At 54.3% G+C, this 11,644-nt stretch overlaps 13 non-coding genes across 13 annotated transcripts; all 13 read right to left on the bottom strand.

Moving 5' to 3' along the window:
- Nucleotides 1-640: 640 nt before the first annotated feature.
- Nucleotides 641-804, bottom strand: LOC149280145 (U1 spliceosomal RNA). The gene has a single exon (XR_016278331.1). It is a non-coding gene; the product is annotated as a U1 spliceosomal RNA (small nuclear RNA).
- A 535-nt stretch (nt 805-1,339) lies between these two features.
- Nucleotides 1,340-1,555, bottom strand: LOC149280144 (small nucleolar RNA U3). The gene has a single exon (XR_016278477.1). It is a non-coding gene; the product is annotated as a small nucleolar RNA U3 (small nucleolar RNA).
- Nucleotides 1,556-2,429: 874 nt separating this feature from the next.
- LOC149280143 (U1 spliceosomal RNA) lies at nt 2,430-2,593 on the bottom strand. Its single transcript, XR_016278330.1, has one exon. It is a non-coding gene; the product is annotated as a U1 spliceosomal RNA (small nuclear RNA).
- A 535-nt stretch (nt 2,594-3,128) lies between these two features.
- On the bottom strand, nt 3,129-3,344 carry LOC149280142 (small nucleolar RNA U3). The gene has a single exon (XR_016278476.1). It is a non-coding gene; the product is annotated as a small nucleolar RNA U3 (small nucleolar RNA).
- An 874-nt stretch (nt 3,345-4,218) lies between these two features.
- On the bottom strand, nt 4,219-4,382 carry LOC149280141 (U1 spliceosomal RNA). Its single transcript, XR_016278329.1, has one exon. It is a non-coding gene; the product is annotated as a U1 spliceosomal RNA (small nuclear RNA).
- A 535-nt stretch (nt 4,383-4,917) lies between these two features.
- On the bottom strand, nt 4,918-5,133 carry LOC149280140 (small nucleolar RNA U3). Its single transcript, XR_016278509.1, has one exon. It is a non-coding gene; the product is annotated as a small nucleolar RNA U3 (small nucleolar RNA).
- Nucleotides 5,134-6,007: 874 nt separating this feature from the next.
- Nucleotides 6,008-6,171, bottom strand: LOC149280139 (U1 spliceosomal RNA). The gene has a single exon (XR_016278328.1). It is a non-coding gene; the product is annotated as a U1 spliceosomal RNA (small nuclear RNA).
- Nucleotides 6,172-6,706: 535 nt separating this feature from the next.
- On the bottom strand, nt 6,707-6,922 carry LOC149280138 (small nucleolar RNA U3). Its single transcript, XR_016278508.1, has one exon. It is a non-coding gene; the product is annotated as a small nucleolar RNA U3 (small nucleolar RNA).
- Nucleotides 6,923-7,796: 874 nt separating this feature from the next.
- On the bottom strand, nt 7,797-7,960 carry LOC149280137 (U1 spliceosomal RNA). Its single transcript, XR_016278326.1, has one exon. It is a non-coding gene; the product is annotated as a U1 spliceosomal RNA (small nuclear RNA).
- Nucleotides 7,961-8,495: 535 nt separating this feature from the next.
- On the bottom strand, nt 8,496-8,711 carry LOC149280136 (small nucleolar RNA U3). Its single transcript, XR_016278474.1, has one exon. It is a non-coding gene; the product is annotated as a small nucleolar RNA U3 (small nucleolar RNA).
- An 874-nt stretch (nt 8,712-9,585) lies between these two features.
- LOC149280135 (U1 spliceosomal RNA) lies at nt 9,586-9,749 on the bottom strand. The gene has a single exon (XR_016278325.1). It is a non-coding gene; the product is annotated as a U1 spliceosomal RNA (small nuclear RNA).
- A 535-nt stretch (nt 9,750-10,284) lies between these two features.
- LOC149280134 (small nucleolar RNA U3) lies at nt 10,285-10,500 on the bottom strand. The gene has a single exon (XR_016278473.1). It is a non-coding gene; the product is annotated as a small nucleolar RNA U3 (small nucleolar RNA).
- Nucleotides 10,501-11,374: 874 nt separating this feature from the next.
- On the bottom strand, nt 11,375-11,538 carry LOC149280133 (U1 spliceosomal RNA). Its single transcript, XR_016278324.1, has one exon. It is a non-coding gene; the product is annotated as a U1 spliceosomal RNA (small nuclear RNA).
- Nucleotides 11,539-11,644: the final 106 nt, after the last annotated feature.

The raw sequence follows: 11,644 nt of genomic DNA, 5'->3' as shown, positions 1-11,644 counted from the left end.
GCAGGCTGCGAGGCAGCGCAGAACATCAACATCAGCAGCTTGACCGAGGACGCTCTGTGATGGCGTTTAAGCATGCTTTGGAAAAGCAAGAAGGAAAAAAAACCAACCAGAGAAGCGTGAGTGATGAGACCACACGTTTAACATTTAAGACCTCCCAGGGGTGGGGCTTATGCAGATATATTGTCTCTGACGTAGGAGCAACACCTGATGAGGCCGCAAAGAGTCTGGGGCGGTACCCTTTTCCCTAACCATAACGGAGGCGGTTCCTGGCAAAGCATAAAGCGTCATTAACACGAGAGGCTAGGCGGCGCGTGCTTCTGGAAGGGCAAGCCCAGGTGCGAGTTCCCGGGAAAGAGAGGAAAGAAAAGCCGGCGGCTGGGCGGCGGTCGCCAGCCTTTCAAGAGCATCAGAAGAGACAGGGCGAAGGAGCTTCCTCCCGGCCTAGGAGGCGCCGAGCGCAGGCTGGGTCGGAAGCGGCAAAGCCAGCTAACCCAGCGGATGAGCAGACGGGGTGAGGCGGGGGAGGCACGCCTCAAGGCGCTAGAGCAGCCCCCTTAGGAGGTAGCGGCAAGGGCCACGCCTGGAGAACCACCAGCTGATACCGGAGATACTGCGGGCTCTATCGTTAAACCGGGATGATCAGGGGAAAGCGCGAACGCAGTCCCCCACTACCAGAAATTATGCAGTCGAGTTTCCCGCATTTGGGGAAATCGCAGGGGTCAGCACAGCCGGAGTGCAATGGCTGAGCCTCACCCTGGGAGAACCCCCTTCGTGATCAGGGTATCTCCCCTGCCAGGTAAGTATGAGCTGCCATAGAAGATGGTGGGGGGCGCCACTTCCACACCCCTCGCTAAAGTCGTGGTGGGGGTTTCTGCTCTAACACTTGGCTCTGTGCAGAACAGCTGCTTGGACAAGGTGCCTGCACACAGGAAATTCCTCATTGTTGCCCTTCAGGGAAAAATCTTCCCGTGTTAAGCTGCGCTTGTAAAATCCAGCATTCCCAGAGTGCTTTGCAGCACAAAAATTTGCACGCGGTAGCACCGCCCATCAGCAGGACCTCGCGGCGGGGAAGGAGCATTTACCCCTTGGCGACCTTAAAGCACGAGCCGGGCAACAGGACTTGGCTATCATTTGATGTTGGCACGTAGAACGTTTCCATTAAAGGCTCATGAAACATAGGCAACATTAAGCCCCTCGCGAGGTGTCTATCCTGTTAAGAGTAGGCCTGCCTCGAAAGCTAGTACGACGGCATAGAAGGAAGGCCCTCGAAAGAGGCCAACAAACACAATTAAGGCTGTATCCGCAGAAAGCACAGCTCAAGGCGTCGCTACGAGAAGTAACCACTCAGCTTGCGCGTTCCCCCTCCTAACCTGCTCTCGCGAAGAAAGGACCAGTCATCAAAAGCAACAAGCAGCCGTTAGCCACGGCGCTTGATACTCGCTTCGCGCTCAGGGGAACGCACGCGAGCTCTTCATCGTGGTTACCGAGCCTGACCACTTCCGAGCACATTTCTCCGGTCGGGCACTATAGAAATGATCCCTGAAAGTACAGTCTTGACGTCCGCTCTGCGAGGGACACCGTCCCACCTAAAGGCATCGCTATATAGCTTGCAGCGACAAACTAAAGTTAAGACATTCGCACAACTCCGAAAGAGAAGAAGACTTTGCAATGCATGAATCTTATGAAAACAAACAAAAAAAAACCAATTCGTAACGCTTTTCTTAGAAGTCAATGCGTGAAATAGGCTAGATTGCGTTTATTCAACCACTGAACATACATTACATCCAAGGCAGGCTGCGAGGCAGCGCAGAACATCAACATCAGCAGCTTGACCGAGGACGCTCTGTGATGGCGTTTAAGCATGCTTTGGAAAAGCAAGAAGGAAAAAAAACCAACCAGAGAAGCGTGAGTGATGAGACCACACGTTTAACATTTAAGACCTCCCAGGGGTGGGGCTTATGCAGATATATTGTCTCTGACGTAGGAGCAACACCTGATGAGGCCGCAAAGAGTCTGGGGCGGTACCCTTTTCCCTAACCATAACGGAGGCGGTTCCTGGCAAAGCATAAAGCGTCATTAACACGAGAGGCTAGGCGGCGCGTGCTTCTGGAAGGGCAAGCCCAGGTGCGAGTTCCCGGGAAAGAGAGGAAAGAAAAGCCGGCGGCTGGGCGGCGGTCGCCAGCCTTTCAAGAGCATCAGAAGAGACAGGGCGAAGGAGCTTCCTCCCGGCCTAGGAGGCGCCGAGCGCAGGCTGGGTCGGAAGCGGCAAAGCCAGCTAACCCAGCGGATGAGCAGACGGGGTGAGGCGGGGGAGGCACGCCTCAAGGCGCTAGAGCAGCCCCCTTAGGAGGTAGCGGCAAGGGCCACGCCTGGAGAACCACCAGCTGATACCGGAGATACTGCGGGCTCTATCGTTAAACCGGGATGATCAGGGGAAAGCGCGAACGCAGTCCCCCACTACCAGAAATTATGCAGTCGAGTTTCCCGCATTTGGGGAAATCGCAGGGGTCAGCACAGCCGGAGTGCAATGGCTGAGCCTCACCCTGGGAGAACCCCCTTCGTGATCAGGGTATCTCCCCTGCCAGGTAAGTATGAGCTGCCATAGAAGATGGTGGGGGGCGCCACTTCCACACCCCTCGCTAAAGTCGTGGTGGGGGTTTCTGCTCTAACACTTGGCTCTGTGCAGAACAGCTGCTTGGACAAGGTGCCTGCACACAGGAAATTCCTCATTGTTGCCCTTCAGGGAAAAATCTTCCCGTGTTAAGCTGCGCTTGTAAAATCCAGCATTCCCAGAGTGCTTTGCAGCACAAAAATTTGCACGCGGTAGCACCGCCCATCAGCAGGACCTCGCGGCGGGGAAGGAGCATTTACCCCTTGGCGACCTTAAAGCACGAGCCGGGCAACAGGACTTGGCTATCATTTGATGTTGGCACGTAGAACGTTTCCATTAAAGGCTCATGAAACATAGGCAACATTAAGCCCCTCGCGAGGTGTCTATCCTGTTAAGAGTAGGCCTGCCTCGAAAGCTAGTACGACGGCATAGAAGGAAGGCCCTCGAAAGAGGCCAACAAACACAATTAAGGCTGTATCCGCAGAAAGCACAGCTCAAGGCGTCGCTACGAGAAGTAACCACTCAGCTTGCGCGTTCCCCCTCCTAACCTGCTCTCGCGAAGAAAGGACCAGTCATCAAAAGCAACAAGCAGCCGTTAGCCACGGCGCTTGATACTCGCTTCGCGCTCAGGGGAACGCACGCGAGCTCTTCATCGTGGTTACCGAGCCTGACCACTTCCGAGCACATTTCTCCGGTCGGGCACTATAGAAATGATCCCTGAAAGTACAGTCTTGACGTCCGCTCTGCGAGGGACACCGTCCCACCTAAAGGCATCGCTATATAGCTTGCAGCGACAAACTAAAGTTAAGACATTCGCACAACTCCGAAAGAGAAGAAGACTTTGCAATGCATGAATCTTATGAAAACAAACAAAAAAAAACCAATTCGTAACGCTTTTCTTAGAAGTCAATGCGTGAAATAGGCTAGATTGCGTTTATTCAACCACTGAACATACATTACATCCAAGGCAGGCTGCGAGGCAGCGCAGAACATCAACATCAGCAGCTTGACCGAGGACGCTCTGTGATGGCGTTTAAGCATGCTTTGGAAAAGCAAGAAGGAAAAAAAACCAACCAGAGAAGCGTGAGTGATGAGACCACACGTTTAACATTTAAGACCTCCCAGGGGTGGGGCTTATGCAGATATATTGTCTCTGACGTAGGAGCAACACCTGATGAGGCCGCAAAGAGTCTGGGGCGGTACCCTTTTCCCTAACCATAACGGAGGCGGTTCCTGGCAAAGCATAAAGCGTCATTAACACGAGAGGCTAGGCGGCGCGTGCTTCTGGAAGGGCAAGCCCAGGTGCGAGTTCCCGGGAAAGAGAGGAAAGAAAAGCCGGCGGCTGGGCGGCGGTCGCCAGCCTTTCAAGAGCATCAGAAGAGACAGGGCGAAGGAGCTTCCTCCCGGCCTAGGAGGCGCCGAGCGCAGGCTGGGTCGGAAGCGGCAAAGCCAGCTAACCCAGCGGATGAGCAGACGGGGTGAGGCGGGGGAGGCACGCCTCAAGGCGCTAGAGCAGCCCCCTTAGGAGGTAGCGGCAAGGGCCACGCCTGGAGAACCACCAGCTGATACCGGAGATACTGCGGGCTCTATCGTTAAACCGGGATGATCAGGGGAAAGCGCGAACGCAGTCCCCCACTACCAGAAATTATGCAGTCGAGTTTCCCGCATTTGGGGAAATCGCAGGGGTCAGCACAGCCGGAGTGCAATGGCTGAGCCTCACCCTGGGAGAACCCCCTTCGTGATCAGGGTATCTCCCCTGCCAGGTAAGTATGAGCTGCCATAGAAGATGGTGGGGGGCGCCACTTCCACACCCCTCGCTAAAGTCGTGGTGGGGGTTTCTGCTCTAACACTTGGCTCTGTGCAGAACAGCTGCTTGGACAAGGTGCCTGCACACAGGAAATTCCTCATTGTTGCCCTTCAGGGAAAAATCTTCCCGTGTTAAGCTGCGCTTGTAAAATCCAGCATTCCCAGAGTGCTTTGCAGCACAAAAATTTGCACGCGGTAGCACCGCCCATCAGCAGGACCTCGCGGCGGGGAAGGAGCATTTACCCCTTGGCGACCTTAAAGCACGAGCCGGGCAACAGGACTTGGCTATCATTTGATGTTGGCACGTAGAACGTTTCCATTAAAGGCTCATGAAACATAGGCAACATTAAGCCCCTCGCGAGGTGTCTATCCTGTTAAGAGTAGGCCTGCCTCGAAAGCTAGTACGACGGCATAGAAGGAAGGCCCTCGAAAGAGGCCAACAAACACAATTAAGGCTGTATCCGCAGAAAGCACAGCTCAAGGCGTCGCTACGAGAAGTAACCACTCAGCTTGCGCGTTCCCCCTCCTAACCTGCTCTCGCGAAGAAAGGACCAGTCATCAAAAGCAACAAGCAGCCGTTAGCCACGGCGCTTGATACTCGCTTCGCGCTCAGGGGAACGCACGCGAGCTCTTCATCGTGGTTACCGAGCCTGACCACTTCCGAGCACATTTCTCCGGTCGGGCACTATAGAAATGACCCCTGAAAGTACAGTCTTGACGTCCGCTCTGCGAGGGACACCGTCCCACCTAAAGGCATCGCTATATAGCTTGCAGCGACAAACTAAAGTTAAGACATTCGCACAACTCCGAAAGAGAAGAAGACTTTGCAATGCATGAATCTTATGAAAACAAACAAAAAAAAACCAATTCGTAACGCTTTTCTTAGAAGTCAATGCGTGAAATAGGCTAGATTGCGTTTATTCAACCACTGAACATACATTACATCCAAGGCAGGCTGCGAGGCAGCGCAGAACATCAACATCAGCAGCTTGACCGAGGACGCTCTGTGATGGCGTTTAAGCATGCTTTGGAAAAGCAAGAAGGAAAAAAAACCAACCAGAGAAGCGTGAGTGATGAGACCACACGTTTAACATTTAAGACCTCCCAGGGGTGGGGCTTATGCAGATATATTGTCTCTGACGTAGGAGCAACACCTGATGAGGCCGCAAAGAGTCTGGGGCGGTACCCTTTTCCCTAACCATAACGGAGGCGGTTCCTGGCAAAGCATAAAGCGTCATTAACACGAGAGGCTAGGCGGCGCGTGCTTCTGGAAGGGCAAGCCCAGGTGCGAGTTCCCGGGAAAGAGAGGAAAGAAAAGCCGGCGGCTGGGCGGCGGTCGCCAGCCTTTCAAGAGCATCAGAAGAGACAGGGCGAAGGAGCTTCCTCCCGGCCTAGGAGGCGCCGAGCGCAGGCTGGGTCGGAAGCGGCAAAGCCAGCTAACCCAGCGGATGAGCAGACGGGGTGAGGCGGGGGAGGCACGCCTCAAGGCGCTAGAGCAGCCCCCTTAGGAGGTAGCGGCAAGGGCCACGCCTGGAGAACCACCAGCTGATACCGGAGATACTGCGGGCTCTATCGTTAAACCGGGATGATCAGGGGAAAGCGCGAACGCAGTCCCCCACTACCAGAAATTATGCAGTCGAGTTTCCCGCATTTGGGGAAATCGCAGGGGTCAGCACAGCCGGAGTGCAATGGCTGAGCCTCACCCTGGGAGAACCCCCTTCGTGATCAGGGTATCTCCCCTGCCAGGTAAGTATGAGCTGCCATAGAAGATGGTGGGGGGCGCCACTTCCACACCCCTCGCTAAAGTCGTGGTGGGGGTTTCTGCTCTAACACTTGGCTCTGTGCAGAACAGCTGCTTGGACAAGGTGCCTGCACACAGGAAATTCCTCATTGTTGCCCTTCAGGGAAAAATCTTCCCGTGTTAAGCTGCGCTTGTAAAATCCAGCATTCCCAGAGTGCTTTGCAGCACAAAAATTTGCACGCGGTAGCACCGCCCATCAGCAGGACCTCGCGGCGGGGAAGGAGCATTTACCCCTTGGCGACCTTAAAGCACGAGCCGGGCAACAGGACTTGGCTATCATTTGATGTTGGCACGTAGAACGTTTCCATTAAAGGCTCATGAAACATAGGCAACATTAAGCCCCTCGCGAGGTGTCTATCCTGTTAAGAGTAGGCCTGCCTCGAAAGCTAGTACGACGGCATAGAAGGAAGGCCCTCGAAAGAGGCCAACAAACACAATTAAGGCTGTATCCGCAGAAAGCACAGCTCAAGGCGTCGCTACGAGAAGTAACCACTCAGCTTGCGCGTTCCCCCTCCTAACCTGCTCTCGCGAAGAAAGGACCAGTCATCAAAAGCAACAAGCAGCCGTTAGCCACGGCGCTTGATACTCGCTTCGCGCTCAGGGGAACGCACGCGAGCTCTTCATCGTGGTTACCGAGCCTGACCACTTCCGAGCACATTTCTCCGGTCGGGCACTATAGAAATGACCCCTGAAAGTACAGTCTTGACGTCCGCTCTGCGAGGGACACCGTCCCACCTAAAGGCATCGCTATATAGCTTGCAGCGACAAACTAAAGTTAAGACATTCGCACAACTCCGAAAGAGAAGAAGACTTTGCAATGCATGAATCTTATGAAAACAAACAAAAAAAAACCAATTCGTAACGCTTTTCTTAGAAGTCAATGCGTGAAATAGGCTAGATTGCGTTTATTCAACCACTGAACATACATTACATCCAAGGCAGGCTGCGAGGCAGCGCAGAACATCAACATCAGCAGCTTGACCGAGGACGCTCTGTGATGGCGTTTAAGCATGCTTTGGAAAAGCAAGAAGGAAAAAAAACCAACCAGAGAAGCGTGAGTGATGAGACCACACGTTTAACATTTAAGACCTCCCAGGGGTGGGGCTTATGCAGATATATTGTCTCTGACGTAGGAGCAACACCTGATGAGGCCGCAAAGAGTCTGGGGCGGTACCCTTTTCCCTAACCATAACGGAGGCGGTTCCTGGCAAAGCATAAAGCGTCATTAACACGAGAGGCTAGGCGGCGCGTGCTTCTGGAAGGGCAAGCCCAGGTGCGAGTTCCCGGGAAAGAGAGGAAAGAAAAGCCGGCGGCTGGGCGGCGGTCGCCAGCCTTTCAAGAGCATCAGAAGAGACAGGGCGAAGGAGCTTCCTCCCGGCCTAGGAGGCGCCGAGCGCAGGCTGGGTCGGAAGCGGCAAAGCCAGCTAACCCAGCGGATGAGCAGACGGGGTGAGGCGGGGGAGGCACGCCTCAAGGCGCTAGAGCAGCCCCCTTAGGAGGTAGCGGCAAGGGCCACGCCTGGAGAACCACCAGCTGATACCGGAGATACTGCGGGCTCTATCGTTAAACCGGGATGATCAGGGGAAAGCGCGAACGCAGTCCCCCACTACCAGAAATTATGCAGTCGAGTTTCCCGCATTTGGGGAAATCGCAGGGGTCAGCACAGCCGGAGTGCAATGGCTGAGCCTCACCCTGGGAGAACCCCCTTCGTGATCAGGGTATCTCCCCTGCCAGGTAAGTATGAGCTGCCATAGAAGATGGTGGGGGGCGCCACTTCCACACCCCTCGCTAAAGTCGTGGTGGGGGTTTCTGCTCTAACACTTGGCTCTGTGCAGAACAGCTGCTTGGACAAGGTGCCTGCACACAGGAAATTCCTCATTGTTGCCCTTCAGGGAAAAATCTTCCCGTGTTAAGCTGCGCTTGTAAAATCCAGCATTCCCAGAGTGCTTTGCAGCACAAAAATTTGCACGCGGTAGCACCGCCCATCAGCAGGACCTCGCGGCGGGGAAGGAGCATTTACCCCTTGGCGACCTTAAAGCACGAGCCGGGCAACAGGACTTGGCTATCATTTGATGTTGGCACGTAGAACGTTTCCATTAAAGGCTCATGAAACATAGGCAACATTAAGCCCCTCGCGAGGTGTCTATCCTGTTAAGAGTAGGCCTGCCTCGAAAGCTAGTACGACGGCATAGAAGGAAGGCCCTCGAAAGAGGCCAACAAACACAATTAAGGCTGTATCCGCAGAAAGCACAGCTCAAGGCGTCGCTACGAGAAGTAACCACTCAGCTTGCGCGTTCCCCCTCCTAACCTGCTCTCGCGAAGAAAGGACCAGTCATCAAAAGCAACAAGCAGCCGTTAGCCACGGCGCTTGATACTCGCTTCGCGCTCAGGGGAACGCACGCGAGCTCTTCATCGTGGTTACCGAGCCTGACCACTTCCGAGCACATTTCTCCGGTCGGGCACTATAGAAATGATCCCTGAAAGTACAGTCTTGACGTCCGCTCTGCGAGGGACACCGTCCCACCTAAAGGCATCGCTATATAGCTTGCAGCGACAAACTAAAGTTAAGACATTCGCACAACTCCGAAAGAGAAGAAGACTTTGCAATGCATGAATCTTATGAAAACAAACAAAAAAAAACCAATTCGTAACGCTTTTCTTAGAAGTCAATGCGTGAAATAGGCTAGATTGCGTTTATTCAACCACTGAACATACATTACATCCAAGGCAGGCTGCGAGGCAGCGCAGAACATCAACATCAGCAGCTTGACCGAGGACGCTCTGTGATGGCGTTTAAGCATGCTTTGGAAAAGCAAGAAGGAAAAAAAACCAACCAGAGAAGCGTGAGTGATGAGACCACACGTTTAACATTTAAGACCTCCCAGGGGTGGGGCTTATGCAGATATATTGTCTCTGACGTAGGAGCAACACCTGATGAGGCCGCAAAGAGTCTGGGGCGGTACCCTTTTCCCTAACCATAACGGAGGCGGTTCCTGGCAAAGCATAAAGCGTCATTAACACGAGAGGCTAGGCGGCGCGTGCTTCTGGAAGGGCAAGCCCAGGTGCGAGTTCCCGGGAAAGAGAGGAAAGAAAAGCCGGCGGCTGGGCGGCGGTCGCCAGCCTTTCAAGAGCATCAGAAGAGACAGGGCGAAGGAGCTTCCTCCCGGCCTAGGAGGCGCCGAGCGCAGGCTGGGTCGGAAGCGGCAAAGCCAGCTAACCCAGCGGATGAGCAGACGGGGTGAGGCGGGGGAGGCACGCCTCAAGGCGCTAGAGCAGCCCCCTTAGGAGGTAGCGGCAAGGGCCACGCCTGGAGAACCACCAGCTGATACCGGAGATACTGCGGGCTCTATCGTTAAACCGGGATGATCAGGGGAAAGCGCGAACGCAGTCCCCCACTACCAGAAATTATGCAGTCGAGTTTCCCGCATTTGGGGAAATCGCAGGGGTCAGCACAGCCGGAGTGCAATGGCTGAGCCTCACCCTGGGAGAACCCCCTTCGTGATCAGGGTATCTCCCCTGCCAGGTAAGTATGAGCTGCCATAGAAGATGGTGGGGGGCGCCACTTCCACACCCCTCGCTAAAGTCGTGGTGGGGGTTTCTGCTCTAACACTTGGCTCTGTGCAGAACAGCTGCTTGGACAAGGTGCCTGCACACAGGAAATTCCTCATTGTTGCCCTTCAGGGAAAAATCTTCCCGTGTTAAGCTGCGCTTGTAAAATCCAGCATTCCCAGAGTGCTTTGCAGCACAAAAATTTGCACGCGGTAGCACCGCCCATCAGCAGGACCTCGCGGCGGGGAAGGAGCATTTACCCCTTGGCGACCTTAAAGCACGAGCCGGGCAACAGGACTTGGCTATCATTTGATGTTGGCACGTAGAACGTTTCCATTAAAGGCTCATGAAACATAGGCAACATTAAGCCCCTCGCGAGGTGTCTATCCTGTTAAGAGTAGGCCTGCCTCGAAAGCTAGTACGACGGCATAGAAGGAAGGCCCTCGAAAGAGGCCAACAAACACAATTAAGGCTGTATCCGCAGAAAGCACAGCTCAAGGCGTCGCTACGAGAAGTAACCACTCAGCTTGCGCGTTCCCCCTCCTAACCTGCTCTCGCGAAGAAAGGACCAGTCATCAAAAGCAACAAGCAGCCGTTAGCCACGGCGCTTGATACTCGCTTCGCGCTCAGGGGAACGCACGCGAGCTCTTCATCGTGGTTACCGAGCCTGACCACTTCCGAGCACATTTCTCCGGTCGGGCACTATAGAAATGATCCCTGAAAGTACAGTCTTGACGTCCGCTCTGCGAGGGACACCGTCCCACCTAAAGGCATCGCTATATAGCTTGCAGCGACAAACTAAAGTTAAGACATTCGCACAACTCCGAAAGAGAAGAAGACTTTGCAATGCATGAATCTTATGAAAACAAACAAAAAAAAACCAATTCGTAACGCTTTTCTTAGAAGTCAATGCGTGAAATAGGCTAGATTGCGTTTATTCAACCACTGAACATACATTACATCCAAGGCAGGCTGCGAGGCAGCGCAGAACATCAACATCAGCAGCTTGACCGAGGACGCTCTGTGATGGCGTTTAAGCATGCTTTGGAAAAGCAAGAAGGAAAAAAAACCAACCAGAGAAGCGTGAGTGATGAGACCACACGTTTAACATTTAAGACCTCCCAGGGGTGGGGCTTATGCAGATATATTGTCTCTGACGTAGGAGCAACACCTGATGAGGCCGCAAAGAGTCTGGGGCGGTACCCTTTTCCCTAACCATAACGGAGGCGGTTCCTGGCAAAGCATAAAGCGTCATTAACACGAGAGGCTAGGCGGCGCGTGCTTCTGGAAGGGCAAGCCCAGGTGCGAGTTCCCGGGAAAGAGAGGAAAGAAAAGCCGGCGGCTGGGCGGCGGTCGCCAGCCTTTCAAGAGCATCAGAAGAGACAGGGCGAAGGAGCTTCCTCCCGGCCTAGGAGGCGCCGAGCGCAGGCTGGGTCGGAAGCGGCAAAGCCAGCTAACCCAGCGGATGAGCAGACGGGGTGAGGCGGGGGAGGCACGCCTCAAGGCGCTAGAGCAGCCCCCTTAGGAGGTAGCGGCAAGGGCCACGCCTGGAGAACCACCAGCTGATACCGGAGATACTGCGGGCTCTATCGTTAAACCGGGATGATCAGGGGAAAGCGCGAACGCAGTCCCCCACTACCAGAAATTATGCAGTCGAGTTTCCCGCATTTGGGGAAATCGCAGGGGTCAGCACAGCCGGAGTGCAATGGCTGAGCCTCACCCTGGGAGAACCCCCTTCGTGATCAGGGTATCTCCCCTGCCAGGTAAGTATGAGCTGCCATAGAAGATGGTGGGGGGCGCCACTTCCACACCCCTCGCTAAAGTCGTGGTGGGGGTTTCTGCTCTAACACTTGGCTCTGTGCAGAACAGCTGCTTGG

The sequence above is a fragment of the Sceloporus occidentalis genome, unplaced genomic scaffold, assembly GCF_023333645.1.
Source record: "Sceloporus occidentalis isolate IW3139 unplaced genomic scaffold, rSceOcc1.0.p SCAF_160, whole genome shotgun sequence".
Classification (NCBI taxonomy): domain Eukaryota; kingdom Metazoa; phylum Chordata; class Lepidosauria; order Squamata; family Phrynosomatidae; genus Sceloporus; species Sceloporus occidentalis.
The sequence above is the reverse complement of the archived record's forward strand: the minus strand, read 5'-3'. Positions and strand labels throughout refer to the sequence as shown.